This window comes from Symphalangus syndactylus, chromosome 6, assembly GCF_028878055.3.
Source record: "Symphalangus syndactylus isolate Jambi chromosome 6, NHGRI_mSymSyn1-v2.1_pri, whole genome shotgun sequence".
Taxonomy (NCBI): Eukaryota; Metazoa; Chordata; class Mammalia; order Primates; family Hylobatidae; genus Symphalangus; species Symphalangus syndactylus.
Genome location: NC_072428.2, coordinates 73868298 through 73891130, shown reverse-complemented (window position 1 = coordinate 73891130; position 22833 = coordinate 73868298). Strand labels below are relative to the sequence as shown.

The following is a 22833-nucleotide window of genomic DNA, read 5'->3' as shown; positions in this document are numbered from 1 at the left end:
CATCATATCCTAGAGTGATGTTTCTCCTCATGTCAAGGGGGTGTACATCCTGTGATGTTATTCTTCACATTCTAGGAAGAGGTTAACTCCTAATATCACAGAGGGTGTACAATCTGTGAAGTTATGCGTAATAGTTTCGGGGGATGTTACTCCTAATGTCACACGAGGTGTACAAACAGTGATATTATTTGTAAGGTTTTTTGGATATGTCACTCCTAATATCACACGGGCTGTACACCCTGTCATATTATTCGTAATATCCTAAAGAAATGTTACCACTGACGTCACAGGCGATGTATACCGTGTGGTATTATTCCCAATACTGTGGGATGATGTTACTCTTAATGTCACAGAAGTTGTTCACACTCTGATACTATTCATAATATCCTAAAAGGATGTTACTACTGATGTCACCATGCGTGTACACAATCTGATATTATTTCTTATATCCTCGGGTGATGTTACTTCTTATGTCACAGGGGGTGTACTCCCTGTGATATTATTCATAATATCCTAGGTGGATGTTACTTCTAATGTCACAGGGAGTGTACCTTTTGCGATATTATTCGTAATATTTTAGAAAGATGGTACTCCCAATGTCACAGAGGATGTACACCCTGTGAAGTTATTCCTAATAATTTTGTATTCCTAATGTCACCCGTGGTGTACACACGGTGATATTATTCATAATATTTTATGGAAATGTTACTCCTAATATCACGGGGCTGTACATCTTGTAATATTATTCATAATATCCTAAAGAAAGGTTACCTCTAATGTCACAAGGAATGTGCACCGTGTGATATTGTTCCCAATATTGTAGGGGGATGTTACTCCTAATATCACAGGGGGTGTTCACAATGTGATACTTTTCATAATATCCTAAATGGATGTTACTGCTAATGTCACAATACGTGTACATCCTCTGTATTTGTTCATTATATCCTTAGGGGAGGTTACTCCTACTGTCACACGGGGTATACTTCCTGTGATATTATTCATAATATCCTAGGTGGATGTTACTCCTAATGCCACAGGGGCTGTACATTTTGTGATATTATTTGCATTATCCAAGAAAGATGTTACTCCTCAGGTCACAAGGGATGTACACCCTGTGATATTACTTGTACTATCCAGGGGACATTACTCCAAATGTCACAGAAGGTGTACACTCTCTGATATTACTCGTAATGTGTCAGGGAAATGTACTCCTAATTTCACAGGGCATGTACTTTATGTGTGCACACCCCCTGTGATGTTATTTTTGAGGCATGTTAATCCTAATATTACATATGCTGTTATCCATGTGTGAACACTTTTGTGGTATTATTCCTAACATACTAGAAGGATGCAACTCCTAACATCACATGGGGTATAAGCCATGTGTGTTCACATTCTGTGATACTATTCATAATATCACAGGGAGATGCTGCTCCTAATTTTACAAGCTATGTACATTATGGGTGTACACTCCCTCTGATATTATTTGTAATACTCTAGGGGAATGTTGCTGCTAATGTCCCAGGGGGAGTACACCATGTGTATGACATGTATATTACATTTTTACACTACTTTCCAGGAGTCAATCAATTTTGTCAATCAATTCACTATTCTTGTTGCCCAAAAGGGTAGAGATAATCGCAGATCACAGATCAGTCTAGCATTAGCTAAGGACGTTTTATTACAGAGATGGATGCATGTGTGTGCCTGCGCATGTGTGTGTGTGTAATTCAATCATTAATCGAAGGTTTAAGCGTTGTGTGGATGGAAGATAATTCATTCTGACTCCTGGCTTCAGAGTCCCATGTTTATTGGGAGAAAAGAGAGTCACGCTGGGAAGAATAGTAGCCCTGTGCCCTCCAGAACTGCAGCATGCTTGGGAATTGTGAGGCTTCCTGCCTTCCAGGAGATTTTGGAACTGGGAAGATGTCACCAGTGACTAGCACAGTACCACCTTCCTTACATCTGCCTGTCATCCCTCCTCAGGGCATCCAAATGTGGCCCTCTCCTTAACTCCTTCCTCTGCTTCTCTTCTCACAACCCTGGGATCTGAACATTCTCTTTACCTGTGCACAGTATCTACTTAGGGAAGCCCCAGCACCTGCTGCAGTCAGGGCTGCAGCCCTGAGCTGAGTCTAGTAGAAATTTTGTGAACTAAACATAGAGCAATAAATGTAAATTAGTGCACCCACTGTGGAAAACAGTCTGGAGATCTCTCAAAGAACTGAACACGGAGCTACCTTTTGATACAATTATCTCATTACTGAGTATATACTCAAAAGAAAATACATCATTCTACCAAAAAGACACATACTCTCCTATGTTCATGGTGGCACTATTTAAAATAGCACAGACCTAATCAACCCAGTAGTCCATCAATGGTAGACTGTATAAGTAAAATATGGTACATATACACCATGGAATACTATACAGCCGTAAAGAGAATGAAATCACGTCCTTTACAACAATGTGGATGGAGCTGGAGGCCTTAATCCTAAGCAAATTCATGCAGGATAGAAAGCCAAATGCTGTATGTTCTCACTTACATGGGGGAGCTAACTATTGAACACACATAGACATCAATATGGGAAAAATAGACTCTGTGGACTACTTGAGGGTGGCGGGAGAAGGATGGGTTAAAAAAATACCGACTGGGGGCGGTCTCTGCAGCCTGCCTTGCCTGTCACTCTCTAGGATCGCTCCTCCTCCTGCTCCTCTCCTGCTCCTGTTGGGCCTTGTGACCACCTGGTTACCTGTAGGCAGGCCTCCATTCAGAGTAGCATTGCCACAGGGATGGGTCCTGTCACTCCGCACCCCACCCCCAACCCAGTTACCCTCCCCTGAGCCCTGGTTCCCTGTTGAGGTCACTCAGTGCAAGGAGACCTGGGACCTCGCGGCCCGCTCGCCCTACCAGCGCTTCTGTCCTGGCGTGGGAGGCACCGCACCCTCCTCTACCCCATGCCGGGCCTGAAGGGGCCCCTTCAGATCACAGCCACCACCATGGCCACTGCCTCCCACCGGAGGGCGTGACACAGGGGTTGCTTTCCCAGCTGGCTGCCACAGGGGAGCTCTAGATGCTTAGCCCGCCCCGTAGAGAGACCTAAAATCAAGGCATGACTTAACAGCTTATTTTGTAAGAGAAAAGCTCAACCCAAAGGCAGATTGTTAGTTTAGACTTTATTGCAAGCAGAACTGCTATGATGTGCTTTTAGCACTGAAGTGAGTTCCAGGCTAAGAACAGACAGCGGCTTCTGTGCTTTCCCTCCCAAGCACAAGTGTATTCACCTTGCAGACTTGAATCACTGAAGACGTAAGCCAGCTGTTACTCTCATCTTGGGAGACACCCTGTGGACAGCAGGAAGACTGTCCCTGACCAAGTGAGGAGCGCCTCTGCCTGGCCGCCCCGTCTGGGAAGTGAGGAGCCCCTCTGCCCGGCCACCCTGTCTGGGAAGTGAGGAGCGCCTCTGCCCGGCCGCCCCGTCTGGGAAGTGAGGAGCCCCTCTGCCCGGCTGCCACCCCATCTAGGAATTGAGGAGCGTCTCTGCCCGGCCAACCCGTCTGGGAAGAAGTGAGGAGCGCCTTTGCCCGGCCACCCCGTCTGGGAAGATGTGAGGAGCTCCTCTGCCCGGCCGCTCCGTCTGGGAAGTGAGGAGCACCACTGCCCGGCCGCCCCATCTGGGAAGTGAGGAGCCCCTCTGCCCGGCCGCCACCCCATCTAGGAAGTGAGGTGCGTCTCTGCCCGGCCACCCAATCTGGGAAGAAGTGAGGAGCACGTCTGCCTGGCCGCCCCGTCTGGGAAGTGAGGAGCGCGTCTGCCCGGCCGCCCCGTCTGGGAAGTGAGGAGCGCCACTGCCCGGCTGCCCCATCTGGGAAGTGCAGAGCGCCTCTGCCCGGCCGCCCCGTCTGAGAAGTGAGGAGCGCTTCTGCCCGGCCACCCATCTTCTGGGATGTGAGGAGCGCCTCTGCCCGGCCGCCCCGTCTGGGAAGTGAGGAGCGCCGCTGCCCGGCCACCTTGTCTGGGAAGTGAGGAGAGCCTCTGCCCGGCCAACCATCGTCTGGGAAGTGAGGAGCACCTCTGCCCGGCAGCCCCGTCTGGGAAGTGAGGAGCCCCTGTACCCGGCCCCCACCCCGTCTAAGAAGTGAGGAGCGTCTCTGCCCGGCCACCCCGTCTGGGAAGAACTGCAGAGCGCCTCTGCCCGGCCACCCATCATCTGGGATGTGAGGAGCGCCTCTGCCCGGCCGCCCCTTCTGGGATGTGATGGGCGCCGCTGCCCAGCCGCCCCGTCTGGGAAGTGAGGAGCGCCTCTGCCCAGCAGCCCTGTCTGGGAAGTGAGGAGCCCCTCTGCCCGGCCGCCACCCTGTCTAGGAAGTGAGGAGCACCTCTGCCTTGCAGCCCCGTCTCTGATGTGGGGAGCGCCTCTGCCCGGCCGCCCCGTCTGGGAGGTCTACCACAGAGGCCAGAAGCAACGTGGGGCCTGGATGTGGTGGCTCACGCCTGTAGTCCCAGTACTCTGGAAGGCTGAGGCAGGTTGATCGCTTGAGGCTAGGAGCTCCAGACCAGCCTGGCCAACATGGCGAAACATATGAAAAATACAACTGTCAAACCAACTAATGAAACAAGCGACAACAAAACAGGTCTACCCTGGAGTCATACTCTAATTTTTTCTATTTTCCTCGCTTTCTGATCCTTTATCCCACTTTCTTTTTCTTCCTCGTCCTTCTCCTTCTTCTTTGTCAAATAGAGGATTGAGTTATCATCATTGATCCATACAAAGTCCCTCTCTCATTTATTTTCTTTAATTCCCACCACCCATTTCTGCTCCCCGTCTTCCCATGTTCAACCTTCCTAATAAGTTTGATATGCATCTTTTTGTTTGTATGTCCTTTTAGAAAATGTTTATTGTTTTGTGTGCAGAAAATAAAATAAAATAAAAAAGAAAGACTGTCCCTGATCAAAGTCTTTAGTAAGCAGGAAGGAGTCAAGGTTAAAGAATGTGTTTGCTTACCCTGGACTACAGTATTTTGGAAAATGAACCAAGGCTTGGGTTACGCTCTGGAAGCCTGTCCTGCCTGCTTCTGTAATCTGGCACTCTGCATCTAGATCTTGGCCCTTTATGGACACCACCGTCTGTTACTCTTACGATTCTCTGCTCTTTTGGGAGTTCAGACGTGGCACCTTATTTCACTTCTGAGCTACCCTCTGCCATCCAGAAACGTAGTGGACCTGTAGAACTATATTGTTCTGCTAAACCTGTGACCACTCACATCTCAAGGTCACATAATGGAAAAAATAGAATAGAAACATGGAATATATTAAGGTTCATCAGGGGATTTTGACAATTTTTTTCTCTTAGCTCCTCCCTTTTGGGTTACTACCAATGCATTTTCAACAATAGGTCAATGTTGTTGTAAGTGGCCCTGGAGCAGTATCCACAGCAGTTCTTGGTGATTTTGATTCATCCACAAAGCATTTCATCACAGCAAAATAATAAAGGTGCTGGTTTCATTGGCTGCAGGGTACCAGAGAGTAACCCCAAAGCTGGGGTGTGCGCTAAAATCCAGGGGAAGAGGCTGAAGCAGTCCACAAAGAATTACTTAAACCCTCCGCAAGAACATCTTTAGATTTTGAATGTATCCTTGGAGGACAAGGTATCATACAAATGTGCAGCTTAGAGTCCGGCCACACATGAATTAAAAGTTGAACCCACTGGCCAAAAGCTCCTTGTGAGTCACCTTTCTTCAGATGATTTTGGCATTCTTCCCCTGCTCGTTCACAGGTATTAGCTGTTCATTCACATAGCCCTGTACCTTTGGAGTGTGTGTTTAGTGGGGTCTTGGCTCCTCAAGTGTGTTGGCTAAAGAACAGGCAGGATATTGCCCCGGGAAGCAACGGGAGAAGGTTGTATTCTCATCTTGCCATAGATAGCATTGACCTAGTGGACTCTGGAAATGATTCCTGCATGGGGGGAAACAACTCTGTAGATGTAAAATATGTGGCATCCATGGTTAATGTACTTGAACACGCTCCTACTCTAAGGGACTACAGGATCAGATAGTGTCTCTATTTTCCACAGAACACTTTATCTCTGATGTTTGTAGGAACCCAACTGCCAACCATAACTGGTTTCATAATGCGGAGCCTAATCATCCTTCCTCAAGACATTGAACTGTAGGAAATTGACTGAAATTCAGTGGGGTTATAATGCAAGATACTAGGCTACATCAGTGTTTAGCAGATAATGAGATTGGATTTATGCAGTCTACTGGAAGACTTGAAATAGAAAAAGGCAATGGATTCCAGTAAGTTATAATTTTGGCACCAGGAAGCACAAAAGTGATAGATGGAGACGTTGTTACTCTGTCTGTTGTTTCCCGTCATTTGTTGGTATGACAGCCATGGATTGATAACCAGGCCTCTCTCTTAAGTCCTTAGATCTAAATCCCAAAAGTCACATTTACCAAGACCTGGAATCTTGGACCTAGAGCCTGTCTACTTCATCATGTCCAAAGCTGGCTTAAGCCCTCTCCATACTCAGGCTGTGATGCAGGAGCATGTGGAGAAATACATCTGTGAAGCTACAGATGAACATGGTACCATGCAGGCAGAACCACCTCTCCTGGTTGTTCTTTTTGAAATAAACAAAAGTAGAAATAGTCACACTCTTTGTTGCTACTCAGAATAGTGAAACAAAATAAGAGATTGTTCAGAAACTGGATTATTCAGCTCATTTCCAGAGAAAGTACATCCCAGTGCAGTGGAATCACCATAAGAGAAAAATGTCAGGGGTATCTCTGTTCCTGAGGTCCCCACCAAATTGAAATCCTACAGACCCCCATAACAGATACATACAACCTGGTGTGGAGGGCAGACAAGGAAAGCGGACTGCCCATCAATGCCTATTTTGTGAAGTATCAAAATCTGGACTATGAAGTTGATGTGATGGGAAGTTGGCACAGGGTTTGAATCCCAGGAAGTGAAAGTGAGCTTCACTTAGCTGAAATGGAGCCATCTGGTCTTTATGAACTCTTGATGGTAGTAAGAAGTGATGCAAGTGAAAACCCACCTGCCATGCTTACCTTCTGAACCAGCAAAGAAAAAACAGCATCATCAAAAAGCACCCAGACATCCTCTCAACCCGTAGGCACCCCCAAGTATCCTGTCGTTTCAGAAGCTGCAAACAACAATTTTGGAGTGGTGCTTACAGATTCATCTAGGCACAGTGGTGCTCCAGAGGCACCAGATCACCTCATTATCTCCACTGCATCAGAGAGGTTGGTCTATGTAACTTGATTTCCTTGGGCAATTGGGAATTCTTGGATCGCTGCCTTCAAGGTCATATATAAGTGGATGAGGACCAGTGATTGCCTGGTGGCAGCTGAACATATCCTTCCTTCCAAAATTTCTGTGCAAGTTTGTAGTATAGAACGAGGTTCAACATACAAATTTTGGGTCACTGCTATCAACCATTATGAAGAGAGTTTTCAGAGATCAGTGTCTCATCTTTATCCGGTGACTGGGTTCCCCAGACTTTTTTCCAACTGTGCAATTATGGACCTCACATTGTATATACAGAGGCTGTCAGCGTTACTCAGATTGTGCTAAAGTGGAAATACATTCCATGAAGTAACAACAACACTTCCATTCTTTTATATCTATGACTGACCCACAGACAATGACAATGCCAATGTTTATAAGAGGGATGTTACAGAAGGTTCAAAGGAGTGGCACATGATTGGCCATCTGCTGTCAGAAACTTCCTATGGCATTAAAATACAGTGCTTCAGTGAAGAAGAAAGTGAGTTTAGCAGTGTCATGATCTGCGAGACTAAAGTGTAATGTGCTCCTGGAGCTTCTGAGTATCCGAAAGGCTTGAGTACCCCTCTGAATTCCTCAGGAAGTGAAGGAAATGCGAGGCCAGCAACCAGCCCTAACAGAAGCAGTGACATGTTATATCTGATCCTAGGCTGTATGCTGGGTGTCTTGGGCCTCATTCTTATGATTTTCATTGAAAAGTGCCTGTGGAAGAATCGCCAGCAGAATATCATACAGAAATATGACGTTCCAGGATACCTTTATCAAGGATCAGATATTAATGGGCAGATTATGTAATAATACACCACTCTCTCAGGAGCAAATGAGATAAATGGAAGTGTTCATGGAGACTTACTGAGCCATGGCGGTCTCAGCAGTGGCTGTTCCCACCTTCACCAAAAGGTTCTCAATGGAGTCAGTGTAATTGTGAATGGGAGCTTAAATGGAGGACTTTACTCTGGGCACACCAACTCTCTTACAGCAATGGGAATGGAACTGGAGGTTGTAATCATTAGCAAATTAATGCAGGATCAGAAAATTAAATGCTGTATGTTCTCACTTATAATTGGGAGCTAAGCATAGAACACAGAGAGACATCAGTATGGGCAAAATAGACTCTGCGATCTACTTGTGAGTGGAGGGAGAGGGATGGGCTTAAAAAACTACTTATTGGAGGCGGACTCTACAGCCAGCCTCGCTTGTCTCTCACAGGATCCCTCCTCTTGCTCCTGGCATGCTCCGAGCAGCCCTAAACCCGCCGGGTTACATGTCCACTCCCCTCCGCCTGGAGTAGCGCTGCCGTGGGGGCGCGCCCCAGGTCCCCTACCCTGAACCCTGATGCCGGGCTCCAGTGCCAAGGTGCCAGAAGAACCAGGACCCAGCGCCCACCTGACCTACCCAGCGCCTGCGTCCTGGCCTGCAAGACACTGCGCCCTCCTCTGCCCTGCGTGGTGCGTGGAGGGACCCCTTCAGATCACAGCCGCTGCCGCCACAGCCGCCACCATAGTAGCCGCCGCGGGCGTGGGATGGAAGGACCTGAGGGTGGCTTTCCCAGCCTGCTGCCCCGCAGGGACTCTGGATGCTTAGCCCGCCTGGCTGAGAGATCTAAAATCAAGGCATGACTTAACAGCTTATCTTGTAGGAGAACAGCTCAACCCAAAGGCAGATTGCTAGTCTGGACTTAATTACAAGCAGCACTGCGGTGATGTTTATAGCACTGAAGTGAACTCCACTGTAAGTACAGAAAGTGGCTTCTCTGCTTTCCCCCCCGAAGCACAATCATATACACCTTGCAGACTTGAATCACTGAAGATGTAAGCCAACTGTTACTCTGACTTTTGGAGACTCCCTGTGGACAGCATGAAGACTGATCAAAGTCTATAGTAAGCAGAAAGGAGTCAAGGTTAAGGAATGCGTCTGATTACCCTGAACTGTAGTACCTTGGAAAGTGAATCAAGGCCTGGGTTTTGCTCTCGAAGCCTGCCTTGCCTGCTTCTGTAATCTGGCGCTCTGCATGTGAATCTTGGACCCATATGGACAATGCTGTATGTTACTGTCATGATTCTCTGCTCTTCCATGAGTTCAGACTTGGCACCTTATTTTACTTCTGAGCCACTCTCTACCGTCCAGAAACGTGATGGACCTGTAGAACTACATTGTTCTGCCAAACCTGTGACCACTCATAGCTCATGGTTGCATAATGGAAAACAGGAGAATAGAAACATGGAACATATAAAGATTCATCAGGGGAATTTGACAATTCTTTCTCTTAACTACTCTCTTTTGGGTTTCTACCAATCCCTTTCCAACAATAGCGTTGGTATTATTTTGAGTGGCCCTGTAACAGTATCTGTGGCAGTTTTTGGTGATTTTGGTTCATCCAAAAAGTGTGTTATTACAGAGGAGGAAAAAAGTGCTGTCAGGATAATAGAAACGATGTCAGCTGCGTTCGCACAGAAAATCCAGAAGAGTTCAGCAAAGGACACAGCTGTGTCAATTCAGAAACAGACAGCAACAATTTACGTTAGAATCCTCTTATTTTGCCACCTATCTCAGAGGACGGTGCTGAAAAGATATCATGGCCTCCGCCTGGTGTTCCTTTGGACAGCCCCTCAGATGTTCTCCAGCGGCCCCAGGAAAACGGAGGATGTGCAAACAACCAGTCATCTTCTGACTTCAAGCCTGTAACGAACTGCACAAAACAGGCCTGGGAGTGAACTATGTGAAGGATCTTAATTCAAGTCAGAGAAAATCATTCTTTATTTTTTTTGCAGTATAATGTCATGTGAATGTGTCTTAAAATGTGTGCCCTTTTATGTTATTTATGCCTTAAAAGTTTTCTTACCCGTTGCTTCCTTGCTCTCAGTAAGAAACAACCTTGTTTTGCATAGCTTTCAATCACCTGGAGGGCAGAGGGATCATTCCATATTTTCTTTTTTTTTTTAATTATTATTATACTTTAGGTTTTAGGGTACATGTGCAGAATGTGCAGGTTTGTTACATATGTATCCATGTGCCATGTTGTTTTGCTGCACCCATTAACTCGTCATTTAGCATTAGATATATCTCCTACTGCTGTCCCTCCCCCCTCCCCCCACCCCACAGCAGTCCACGGAGTGGAGTGTAATGTTCCCCTTCCTGTGTCCATGAGTTCTCATTGTTCAATTCCCACCTATGAGTGAGAACATGCGGTGCTTGGTTTTTTGTCCTTGCGATAGTTTACTGAGAATGATGTTTTCCACTTTCATCCATATCCCTAGAAATGACATGAACTCATCATTTTTTATGGCTGCATAGTATTCCATGGTGTATATGTGCCACATTTTCTTAATCCAGTCTATCGTTGTTGGACATTTGGGTTGGTTCCAAGTCTTTGTTATTGTGAATAGTGCCGCAATAAACATATGTGTACATGTGTCTTTATAGCAGCATGATTTATGGTCCTTTGGGTATATACTCAGTAATGGGATGGCTGGGTCAATTTGTATTTCTGGTTCTAGGTCCCTGAGGAATCACCATACTGCCTTCCACAATGGTTGAATTAGTTTACAGTCCCACCAACAGTGTAAAAGTGTTCCTATTTCTTGCCAAATGTAGAAAGCTGAAACTGGATCCCTTCCTTACACCTTCTACAAAAATTAATTCAAGATGGATTAAAGACTTAAATGTTAGACCTAAAACCACTAAAATCCTTCAAGAAAACCTGGCAATACCTTTCAGGACATAGGCGTGGGCAAGGAGTTCATGTCTAAAACACCAAAGGCAATGGCAACAAAAGCCAAAATTGACAAATGGGATCTCATTAAACTAAAGAGCTTCTGCACAGCAAAACAAACTACTATCAGAGTGAACAGGCAACCTACAGAATGGGAGAAAATTTTTGCCACCTACTCATCTGACAAAGGGCTAATATCCAGAATCTACAATGAACTCAAACAAATTTACAAGAAGAAAACAAACAACCCCATCAAAAAGTGGGCAAAGGACATGAACAGACACTTCTCAAAAGAAGACACTTACGCAGCCAAAAAACCCATGAAAAAATGCTCATCACCACTGGCCATCAGAGAAATGAAAATCAAAACCACAATGAGATATCATCTCACACCAGTTAGAATGGCCATCATTAAAAAGTCAGGAAACAACAGGTGCTGGAAAGGATGTGGAGCACTGTTGGATCATTCCATATTTTCTAACAACTGTAGTGGCAGTAAGAACTCCTCATGCAAATGATTCCATCTCTTGGCTGCTTCAGCGCAGAGGAAATGCAGGGGCCAATTGAGGGTTACCACCAGTCAGGTTTTCAGATGGAAAACCGTCTTTCAATAGTGTAATATCAGACTTTCTGAGAACACTTTGAAGTCAACCACGGTTTTGACCCAGTGTTTATAATAGCAGACCTGACTGATGAATTTTAAAAGAGTGCCTTCCACTAAAGTGGTAATGTGACCAGACAACATTCTCTCTATCTGCACGTGGGCACAAGTGATGTTCAGTCTTCTTTTCACTAGTCATAAGCAGTGTCGTGGACATGGTAGAGTGTAAGATGTAGTTGAATGATTGCAGTATGTGGAAAAGGAACCAAGGCCAGACAGACAAATAATGCTTTACTATCCCTCTGCTTTAAAATTACATTGATTCATAAAATGGCCGGCATGGGGCTCTTTTTGACTGTTTCTAAGAGTAGGAACAAAGTAAGACTTGAAGTCGTGGCTTGAAAAGAAAGATCCACATTTTCAGAAGGAAAAAGGGGAGGGCTGCAGGGAGCCTCTCTTGGAGGGAGCTCTTCTGTCTGCTCCATTAGCCTAAGATCATGCTCATGGTGTCACACTGCCAGAAACTAGTCATCCTCTCACTTCCAACAGGGGCAACAGCTTGAAGGTGTGAGTGTCAGAAAATACTTATTTTGGAAGAAAAGGTGTTTGTTGTTGTGTTTATTTTCTGAAGTTTCCTGACTGTTTTTCCAGAATCTCTTCCTTTTAAACAGGTACCTAAAGCATTGGTCAGCAGAACTCCTGACCACTGCTGCCTCTGTGTGACAAGGACATTGGGGCTGTCTTTGGAAGTATCTTCTCCACATTAATAAATGATTATGATGTATTTTTTAAAAACTACCTACTGGGTACTATGCTGACTACCAAGGTGACAGGATCCGTATTCCAATGACAAGGGTAATGGAGACATACAATTCTATAGTCATTTATATTTTAATAGCATTATACTCTTTTAACCATCCTCACCTTGTTTACAATCTCATTGTATATTAGGATACAGCTATTAGAGCAATAAGGAAGAATGGATAAATACAGTCAGCTTTTTGTTTTTGTTTTGTTTGTTTTGTTTTTGAGACAGGTTCTCACTGTGTCGTCCAGGTTGGAGTGCAGTGGTAAGATCATGCCTCACTGCAGGGTCGACCTCTCCAGATCAAGCAGTCCTCCAACCTCAGCCTCCCAAATAGCTGGATACAGGCTGAAGTGTCATGGCTGAGTAATTTTGTTGTTGCCGTTGTTGGAGAGACAGAGTCTCACCCTGTTGCCCAGGCTTCTCTCCAACTCCTGTCTCAAGGGATCCTCTCACCTCAGACTCTAAAAGTGCTGGGATTATATATATATGTATATATATGTGTATATATATGTATATATATATATGCATATATATGTATATATATATATGCATATATATGTATATATATATGAAAAATAGTGCTTGGAAAATTAGCTTACTAATTGAAAAATATACATGCGAATGACTGCTTTGAAATATATATATATTATATACATGAACACACATATAAATGTACATATATATATACAACCTTCATCTGAGAGTAGGTATGCTTTTGGCTTCTGAGATGAACATATTCACAGTGATAAATATTTACTATGAATTCAGCTAAACATGATACTCAGCAATATTCATATCTATTTATCTCTATTTCTACCTAAATCTGTATTTTTAAAATTGTGGCTAAGCATTCCTAGTTATTTAGATTTTTATCCTTTACCATTCAATGTGTGTTTGGCTTGGAGACTGTTTTCACAGATCAGGAAGTTGACAATTATGTCCCACATTCAGTGGACTAACAGCGCAGAGATCCTCTCTCTGGTTACTGCTACGACAGTGCATGGTCAGTCTCCCAGATCACCGGAGATGATTGTGATTTTATTTTTAAATCTAGTTTCTAGGAATCACTGCCTGGAACAGAATAATTTATTGTTCACGCAGTGTTCACTCAGAATTTGTGCTTTAGCTCTTCAGCAGTAGGGCTAAAGGCTCTTTATTTATGAATCAGTGGTTAGCTTGGGGAGTACTTACAAATTTGTCCACATTCCACCTTGATTGCTCTTTAGGGGGTGCAGGCTGGCACAGATACACAGCCTTCTGGCTGGCGGTCAGAAGTTTATTTGTTGCTACAAAGCAGGCTAAAGATTCCAAGCTCCTCTTTAATGTTCCTAACCAAGGTCTCCATTGTTTTTGACAATGCTCTTGGGAATGTACCTGTTCATGGCCGATTCAAAATCAGTCATTAATGTGAGGCATTGAGCAAAGCTCTCAGTTTTTACGGCCTGTCAGTCCTCCTAGATTAATCTCTGCATCACTGCAAAGGAGTTGACAGTGGCTTCTCTAGCACTCACACACGCTCTAAAAGTCTGTGCTGGAGTAGGTACGGGGATGGTGTCTCCCGGTGTTTTGTCTTATCCCTTGAGGGACAGAAGATACAGCCAGTGGGAAACTTGGGCATAGCAACCCTAGACCTGCTGTTCGGGGTGGAGATTCTACCCTATTAGTGGAGGTTGTATGTGCATTATCTCATCCAGTCCTCACAACTATAAGAGAAACATATTTCTCTCATAAACTTATAAGAACAGCCAATTAAACTGAAGTTTAAATTATTGTCCATATTTATGCCAGGCATGGTGGCTCACACCTATAATTCCCAGTACTTAGAGAGGCTGAGGTGGGAGCACCACTTTCTCTTACAATTGTAGATCAGAATAAGATAATTCACTTAAAATTTGATTATCCACTGCCTGTATCTAGTATTCCTTCTATTAATTCAAGTCACTTTTATGAAGGAATTTTCATATTTTTGTGAATTATTCTTCAACATTAAGAACTATTCTTATGAAGGGGCAATCATAAAGTAATTCATGTTCAAAACACATTTTAAGACACAGATTATTCATCTAATGAAAGAGAGTGAAACACAAATAATTTAAATTTCAGTTGAATTGGCTGTATTTAGGCCTGGCATAGTGGCTTATGCCTATAGTCCCAGCACTGTTGGAGGCTGAGGTGGGAGGATAACTTGAGGTAGGAGCTTGAGAGAAGCCTGGGCAACAGGGTGAGATCCTCTCTCTCCAGCAACAGCAAGAACACAATTACTCAGGCATGACAGTTCAGCCTGTAGTCCAGCTATTTGGGAGGCTGAGGTTGGAGGATTGCTTGATCTGAGGATTTCGAGGCGGCAGTGAGCCGTGATCTCACCAGCACACTCCAACCTGGGCGACAGAGTGAGAGCCTGTCTCAAAAACAAAACAAAACAAAACAAAAGCAAAAAGCTGACCGTATTTACCCATTCTTCTTTATTGCTCTAATAGTAGTATTCTAATATACAATGAGATTATATACAAGATGAGGATGGTTAAAACAGTTTAATGCTATTAAAATATAAATGACTACAGAATTGTATGTTTGCATTCCTCCTATCATTGAAATAACCCATTACGCAACCCATCTGTCATTAAACTTTTGGATCAGAGTTACTTTTTATAAATGGAGTCAGCCTTTTTAGACTTTGTTCTCCGCAATCCTCATTAAAGGAGGCATTCCTAGATTGCTTTAAATAAATTCAAAAAACACATATCAGAAACTTTTGATATGTTTGTTGTGTGCCATATTGTCAGTAATTAGATTAAATACTAGAAAATACACCATTAAATATGATATTTGATGTACAGTTGTACCTCCATGTGCATGGGTTCTGCACCGATGGATTCAACTCATCATGGATTAAAAAAATTCAGGAAAAAAATGGAATGATTACCTTTTCACTGAACATGTGCAGACTTTTTTTTCTCGTCATTATTCCCTAAATAATACAGTGTAACAACTACTTACATAGCATTTACATCGCATTAAGTATTTTAAGTAATCTAGATATAATTAAAGTACATTGGAGGGTGTGCTTAGGCCACATGCAAATACTTCCCCATCTTATGTAAGGACATCTGAGGATTATTAGCATCTAAGGATTTTGCTATCTGTGGGGAGTCCTGGAACCAATTTCCAGTCGATGCTTAAGTAAGCCTTCATACAAAATTAACACAATCAAAATATAGGTATTTCTGATAATAAGGATATTTTACTGCACATGTATTTTAAAAACTTCAAAGACCTAAATAAATTTGCAGTTTTCTTAAAATGTAATGAGGCTTCTGAGTATTCTGTATTTTCTGAAGCAAAAAGCGAGTCTTACATTTTATTCTGGTAATGACATGTTCCCAGGTAACTGTCTGTAGGATGCCATCGGTGAAATTACTAAAATCTTACAGGTTTTCAGCCTCTTTATCTGTATCATTGTCACTCTCTTAAGATCTGTGTCCATCGATAGTTTGTTCCTGAGCTAAAGAAAATTGACTGAGCCTATCAATTTGATAAGCAGTCCAATTTATAACTATATTAAATAATATTTCTCAGTATCCCTGTTGATTTTGGTTACATTCAGTAGCTAAAATCAAAAGGAATACAGGGGTAAATTTGGTAGCCTTTTAAACAGTTGTATCATATGTTTTTATCAATTATTTTGTGCATTTATTCTTTTATTCAAACAGACAATTAATGAATATCAGTTGTATTTTAAGCATTGTGTACTTTCTTGGAATATACCTGTGTGTAGTACAAACACAATCCTTTTCTTGTAATCTGAGAAGCAGAAAAGATGCCCACTATTACACTGTGAGTTTTACAAAGAAAAGTATAAGGTTTTCTGAGTCTTTAAAACAAATAGCCTAATCTAGTCCAGGAGCTAAAGAAAGAATTCCCTGAAGAAATGTTGGAACTTACACTTGATGAAATGGGACTTAGTAGATGTGGAACAGAGAAAAGAAAATTCCAGTTCAGGGGGAAGAAACCTGTGCTCTTGCATTAACCCATCAGTTTGGATAAACACATTTGGGTATTCATTTACCTGGGCTGTCTTGGAAATCAAGGGAAATAAAAGATACAGAATAAAAGAAAAGACATGTGCAGTATTCTAAGAGAGAGTAGTTTAATGAAAATCAAAACAAATGTATACCTCCACACTTTTAAAAATGGTACAAAATTTCATAGAAAAAGATAAAGAATGTCAAGTTGTCAGTAGGTTAGCATTCTCAGAAGTCGGTGTTTCTGATACCTTTAGTCATGTTACTGACCTATCTCTGATTCTTTGAGTGCAAAGCAAAGCAAAGCAAAGTTGTAAGAGGGTAAGGGAAAGAACCAGAGAGGCTACAGATGAGAAAACTGTTGGCCACATTAACAAAGCTTACTATGCCACATTCGTCATCTAGAAACACCCCCATCCGGCCTAGAGGCCTTTCTGTATATTGAGATAATAGTGCGGAAGAGGTCTTGAGATGACACTGGTAGCCTTCTTGACACAGAAAAGTAGAAAAATTTTCTTGGAATTAACCAGCATGTCATTTCTCATTGTCCAAGAATCATTGCAAAATCTAACAGCCCAGTTCCAACACTGCCCAACATGCACCTCTCAGTAATATCTTCCAAGAGTGAATGGCAGGGCTCGCCATCAAGAAAACACTTAGATTTTGTTGGAGTTGGGGCAGTGTTGAAATCATCAGAACCAAAGAGTAGCTGTCTCAGAACTTCAAACAACGGGAAGGTACCAAGTGGTTATTTTATTATCCCAGGAAATACGCACTGCAGGAATAAGAAAACAGTCACATGGAAACATAGTGTTATAAACTTCTAATGGATGTGGGCTTTACATAGTGTCTACGTATGCCAGGTTATCCCTGGAAATATGGGTCAGGACAGCAGGCACATAAAAGAAGAAATATGTCCTTAGATTTAACCATTGTGCTATTCTTCCTTATCGAGGAGTCCTTACAGACTCCCAGAGCCCAGTCCCAAGAGTTGTCCACATCCAGCTCCCAGTAGTGTTTGCCAGAGGAGAAGACCGAGGCTCCCCATGCAGCAAAATTGTCAGATCTGTCAGAATGCAAAGATTCAGGTCTACACATCAAACTTCTCACATCCTCAAACAGCCTGATATTGTAATTGGTTACTTCCCAAGTGAAGGAAATTTCCACGGTGGAAAAAAGGGAATGTTCCAGTGAAAAGCAGTTTATAAATTCTTATGTTCAGATAAGAAAGAGATTCTCACTAGAAAACACAGGTCAAGATTAGAAAGAAACTTCTGTCTGGAAAAATGTTGGAATGAAAGACTGTTAAGATATCTGCACAAGTAAACGCCTAAACTTCAATGATCACAATTTCTGTAAACTCAAAAAGAATAAAGGGGAGGAAGGTCATGTCTATATCTAGTTAGCGACCTTTCATAACAACTGAAAAACTGGAAGCTCTTGCACTTCAGCCAAGTCCATAGCAATAAAATTAACATTCATTGTCTCTTCTCTGTCAGGGCAGAGCAGGAGGCTTGGGACAGGAGATGAGGAGGGGAGCCATCCTTAGACCCAAATAGAAAGTTATCACTTTGCCAGAAATGTTATAATCTGCCACTTAAACTAGCCAATTCATATTTAAAGAGAAAATCTGACTCTGCCTTCTGAAAAGTGCAGCTTCCTTGCAAGAATTATCTGACTTTCACGCCAGATTCAGGCACAGACATCTTTTATCTGCTGGATTTATCGTGATCTATCCTGGAGTTCTATCTAAGGCCTCATCAACCAACAAATCACGTTCCTATCGTTCACAGATTCTCAGTTTTTGCACTGTTGTATGAGTTACTCATGTATGCTTTAGTTGATTAAAATGCACATGATTAAAATTATAAATGCTATGAAACTTCACCTGAAATGTATTTTAAAAAACACTGTCACTCAAATCAGTCATTACCTGCACTGAATTTGAAATCGAAATGTCCTGAATTAATTCAGTTCTGTATACTTCTTGTAATAATTGTATACAGGAAATTGTATCACGGTTGAACTATACATGAATTGTTCTACATCCTAAAGGGCCCTTCTGCATGTTTTATTTTTCTAAGAAATTTGTTATATGGCTGATTCCACCATCTTTTATTTAGTTTTGTCTGTTTGATGACAATGAAACTATAAATATAAATACCTATTCACAGGCTATTTTCTTCTAGATGAAAGATCATTACACTGGGAAAGCAGCCCATAGAAAACCAGAATTGAAGGCATTGCATGTGGATCCCACCAAGAAGGTGACACTCACCTAGAAAGTGGTTGAACCTATCCACCAGCCCAGTGATGGGCCCTGTAGTGAGCTCTGGATTCACAGGCTGGGGCATGTGCAGCAGCACGGACTCACTCCTGCAAGGAAGTAGGTTGAGTTGGTTAAGTTTCTGATGTCTGTGTTTAAGAAATAGATTCCAACAGAAAATGCTTCATTCAAACCCACTTCTGATATTGTAATGTAACTCCACAATCTTAGGATGGGTTTCTGGCTCTTAGGGAGTCTTTCTAACTCTTCACTCCATTTCTAACCTACTGCCACTGAAAGATAAATGCCTCTCTCCCTATCTGCCACCAAATAGTTGATCTCTAACTATGATTCTGAATCCTAAAAAGAGGCAGTCGTATTCTAGCAACTTCTGCATTGAACTCTTCAAAACATAACCCCCTGAGTCACTTGGAAAAGTAAGAAAAGGTTAATGTCTGATAAAAGGCATAGGTAACATTCAACATACAACACAAACACATGAGTACACACACACCCACACAATCACACTGTCACATTGTGGTGTTGGTAAATTATGTTTTCACTTTGTTGGAAACAGCTTGATCTTTTTCATAGCATGCCTTGTGCTCCAGATTGCACTGACGGCCAATAACATACCTTGCCACCACGTCTTCCAAATCCTGTAGAGAGAGAGAGAAAAAAAAATGACTTCTTTAGAAAGTTGTTATTCCTGTTGGGTGAGGTGGCTCACACCTGTAATCCCAGCACTTTGGGAGGCCAAGGTGGATGGATCACCTGAGGTCAGGAGTTCCAGACTAGCCCGGACAACATGGCAAAAACCCATCTCTACTAAAAATACAAAAAAATTAGCTGTGTGCGGTGGTGCATACCTTTATTCCCAGATACTAGGGAGGCTGAGGTGGGAGAATCGCTTGAACCAGGGAGGCAGAAGTTGAAGTGAGCTGAGATTGGGCCACTGGACTTCAGCCTGGATGACAGAAGACTCCGTCTCAAAACAAACAAACAAACAAACCAACAAAGTTGCTATTCTGCAGATCTGCTCTTTAGGTTTTGAAAACTTTAGAATTACCACATACTATCACTGCAACAGTTTTAAAATGTATTCTCATCTCTAACACTTATTATACCTGTAAGACCTATTGACGTAATCTATTTCTAGTAAATTCAGGACCCTAAATTTGAGTGAGAGAGAAAGGTGTGCCTAGTGACTGCGCATTGCTGCAGCTGTCTACAATGTGGTCTTTTTCAGGGCTAGTACCCGAAGGGTAATGTGGCTCAAATCAAGAGCACTTCAAACCTAGGGCTTCCCAAAAGGAGGAAGAAGGAAATGTTTGTTTTTCCCAAATTTCTTTGTATTATCCTATGGAAACAAAAATAGAATTTTCACATGAATTTTTTTCTTCCAGAGTTTGAATGAAATGTGCTGGAGGAGGAAGCTTGTGGTAGAAAACGTTCTATGGAAGTCTAGTTGCACAATTCCATAAAGCTTTCTTTCGGTCCTTACCTGGAGCAGCTCCACATCTGGTTTATGACACACTTCCATTATTTCCTGATACATTTCTTTCAAGTGTTTACTCTTGATCCATGTTGATCCAACTTCTCTGGAGTTGCTGAAAAATCTCTTGGTATTCCCCGTTCAGTCTCTCTAAATGTTGTTTTTCTCCTCTATGGAGAACTGGATGCAGCTTCCCATACTAATTCCTGATCATCTGTGCCCATAAAACAACAACAATCTGTAGGGACATGGATTTTGTAGGCTAAATGCTTAGGTCTACTTCCACCTCCCAGAACCCACAAATTCATCCTCCTCATTCCTTCTTTTATTTTCCACCCTTTACAAACAGGATGATGAGTTAAGTAAGACCTTCCTTCAAAATTTATGTAATGCATCAATTCTTGAGCACCTGCAAAAAAGCCCTTTAGATTTAAATGTTTAAATATATGTCCTCTTAAATCTGAAATACCATTAGAAAACAACTAAAATTTATGGGTGATTGTTAAATTGTCATCAATAATATATATAATCTTTGTTATTCAATTAGTTTGTAGTCTCAAACCTTTGTACTTCACAGCCCAAACAATCACTCTAAGTAGAGATGTTGTTAGTATATTATAATCAGGATCAGAAGCCATCACACGGAAAGGATCTTAGTAAAAAATTTAACCCCCGTCTCTCAAACCGACTACTTCTTTTCTGTCTCCCATCTTTCTTCCCTCAAAAGCCACAGGCTCTGAATTGCCCTGCCATTCTAAGAACATGAATCTCCATTCCATTGTGTTTCTCCTCTCAATATTGACATATTTATTCTCTCACTCTCCCAGTAATTTGTTGTCCCTTCTCCTCAGCTTTTCATCGTGTTACATTTTCTCCTACTTGAGCTGGCATCATCTGGGTCCTTTGCTATCAGATTTCACCAGCACAGGCACATTTATTAAATTACAGATCCCACCTGCTTTTTTGCCCCTGGACAACATCATATTCACCATTAAATGTCTTTATTCCTCAATTATATACTATTTAATCAATATTACATAATTCGTTTATACAAAAATCTCTGCCTGAAATGCTTACTAATTTTAAGCACCTACTTGTCCTTCAGAATTTATATCTATTTTTATTTATCTGAAAAGCATTTACAGAAAATTTGAACAATTGTTATATTGAATAGTCTGGTTGTTTTCCAGCCTATGAATAAACACATGACAAAATCTGGTATATGAAAATTTCAACTCAAGTTGCTAATATAAATGCTCTCAGCATGCCTGTCTCAAGCTGGTAATGAGGACTCGTGGTCTCATACTTACCCTCCAGAGGAAGGCTGTTCTTCTCTCCTCATTTAGATTTCTCTGATTTTCTTGAATCTTTTTCCATAAAATCCTCATTTGCTTTAAGGGCTTCTCCTGCAAAAGAATTACGAGGTTGAACAACAGAAAATCAGACACCATAGATTCCACACTCTGAGTGGTATATGCAAGCAAGGGATATAATACATAAATACATTAGAAAGGGGAAAGAAAAACAAATTTTTCACTGCTCATCCTCAATAGATATTTTTCAGTTTGAGGTTTCAGAAGGCAGAACAGTTTAGGGAACTGAAAAGTGAAGATTTCCTATTACCTGACTAATGTTCAGGGAAACATCCTGCTTCAGAAACCACTATGCTAGCCCCCAGATTTTGTAGTGTGCTATTCCCATACTCGTTTGTCCAATAATATTAAACATATTTCCAAAATATGTTTCTTTGCGCTAGCAGTTTTGGTGGCTTTTCAATGCCTTTAGCATTGAACTGTAGACTCAATAATAGTGACATTTACTTGTTCACGCTCTGTTTGGGTCCGAGCTCCATGAAGGAAGGTAGAGTTGCATATTTTATTCAAAATTTCATCATTGGTACCTAGAACAGCACCTGGCACTCGGTAAACAATGGAGTAATCACCATGATGATTCTCATCTTCCTTCTAATCTCTTTAACTCTGCCACCTTCCAGCTTTCAGGTGATCGCAGAACTATCTCTTACCTGGTGTCCCTCAGCTGCCCCTTCAGTGGGATAGTGTTTGTGAGCCCCGTGCTCCTGAGAGTTGGAGCACAGCAAACAGAGCAGACTCTTGTCCCTGTCAGAGAACATCTTCTTTGTTTCCGTGTGGTCCCACATATTTGTTTCTCACAGCTCAGGAATTGCCAGAGACTGGCTTTTCTCGCAGTGGTCACTAAGTTCTTCAGAAGAATATAGGTTTTGAAGTCCTTGTTCTGTGATGGTTCCCTGCATGCAGGGCAGTTGGTAGGACTTCAGGCTTCTTCCCAGGAAAGGCAGAGACAGGGCCTACAGAAGCTGTGTCCACAGCAGAGAGTGGCAGGGTCTACCAGGTAGTTCAGGCAGATGACGCAGGTGAGTTCCTTCTGGAAGGCATGTGAGAAGTCTGAGTCCATTTTCCTAAGGAAAGAAGACCACAAGAATTTAATCTTCTACCCTGGAGAGACAAAGGTCCAAGCAAAGTTTGAATGAGGTTGTGATTGACTAATATCCTTTTTTCTAGAGAAGAATAGGCTTTAATTTGCAACGACAGAGATAGGAAAAATAGAAAACCAAGGCACTAAGAGATATCGACCT

The 22833-nt window shown here is 42.4% G+C and overlaps 3 pseudogenes; 2 read left to right on the top strand and 1 right to left on the bottom strand.

Annotated features, from left to right (window-relative positions):
- The window catches only part of LOC129484733 (tripartite motif-containing protein 64-like), a 97864-nt pseudogene that overhangs the window by 48743 nt on the left and 26288 nt on the right, over positions 1–22833 (top strand).
- Positions 5092–10029, top strand: LOC129484104 (cell adhesion molecule-related/down-regulated by oncogenes-like; annotated as a pseudogene).
- On the bottom strand, positions 17267–22652 carry LOC129484735 (tripartite motif-containing protein 43-like; annotated as a pseudogene).